The sequence below is a fragment of the Microcebus murinus genome, chromosome X (genome assembly GCF_040939455.1).
Source record: "Microcebus murinus isolate Inina chromosome X, M.murinus_Inina_mat1.0, whole genome shotgun sequence".
Taxonomy (NCBI): Eukaryota; Metazoa; Chordata; class Mammalia; order Primates; family Cheirogaleidae; genus Microcebus; species Microcebus murinus.
In genome coordinates, this window is record NC_134136.1 from 32,004,562 (window position 1) to 32,005,669 (window position 1,108).

The 1,108-nt window shown below is 35.8% G+C and overlaps 1 non-coding gene across 1 annotated transcript; it reads right to left on the reverse strand.

The window, feature by feature from the left end:
* Nucleotides 1-952: 952 nt before the first annotated feature.
* Nucleotides 953-1,060, reverse strand: LOC142866057 (U6 spliceosomal RNA). Its single transcript, XR_012916128.1, has one exon. It is a non-coding gene; the product is annotated as a U6 spliceosomal RNA (small nuclear RNA).
* Nucleotides 1,061-1,108: the final 48 nt, after the last annotated feature.

The window sequence follows — 1,108 nt, forward strand, 5'->3', positions numbered from 1 at the left end:
TGGGCACTTGGGTTGTTTCCACAACTTTGCAATTGTGAATTGTGTTGCTATAAACATTCAAGTGCAGGTGTCTTTTTTTGTAGAGTGTCATTGGATCTTTTGCTCAGTAGTGGAATTGCTGGATCAAATGGTAGATCTACTTGTATCGCTTTAAGTTATCTCCGTATTGCTTTCCACAGAAGTTGAACTAGTTTGCAGTCCCACCAGCAGTGTAGGAGTGTTCCTATCTCTCCGCATCCACACCAACATTTATTGTTTGGGGACTTTTTGATAAAGGCCATTCTTACTGGAAATAAGTGGTATCTCATTGCAGTTTTGATTTGCATTTCCCTGTTGATTAGAGATGTTGAGCATTTTTTCATATGTTTGTTGGCTATTATTATGTCTTCTTTTGAAAACTTTCTGTTCACATCCTTTGCCAATTTACAATAAAAAATAAGATTTCCTACTAAACAGGAAATCCTTCTTAATTTTATTATGTTTATAGTTATCAGTTAGAGAATGTTTCCAATGAGACTTCCCAAATAGCTTAAAAAAAAAAAAAAAAAGCAACAGCAGCAAACGGGCTAACAGTTCTGAAATTTAAAACCTAAATTTTCCTAAAATAAGTCAACATTTTATGTGTTCAGTAAATTAATCCCTGAAGAGCCTTTCAGCCTTAAATAAGAAGATTCATAAATATGATTTAGAGTTGGAGTGCAAACCTTGAGGACAGCCACCTGGAAACACTGGCTCCAAATGAATGGGGTCAGCTTTCCAAAGGGGAGAAGTTAAGGTTTCACTTATATAAGTAGAGATAGAAAAATTTTAGCAGGATTACAGCATTTTCCATAAAGACCAGTGCATATATCACAGCTATTTGGTTGGTTACAGACTGCTACATTCCAGGGAAGATTATTGTATTACTCTGTGAGGAGGGGTAGGGATCTGAGGGAGTTTTTTTTTTTTTTTTTTAAATAAGAAATTCTTCACGAGTTTGCATATCATCCTTGCATGGGGGCCATGCTATTCTTCTCTGTATCGTTCCCATTTTTAGTATATGTGCTGCCAAAGTGAGCACTGAGGGAGTCTTATCTTTGGCACCATTTAGTCTTAAATATTTACAGAA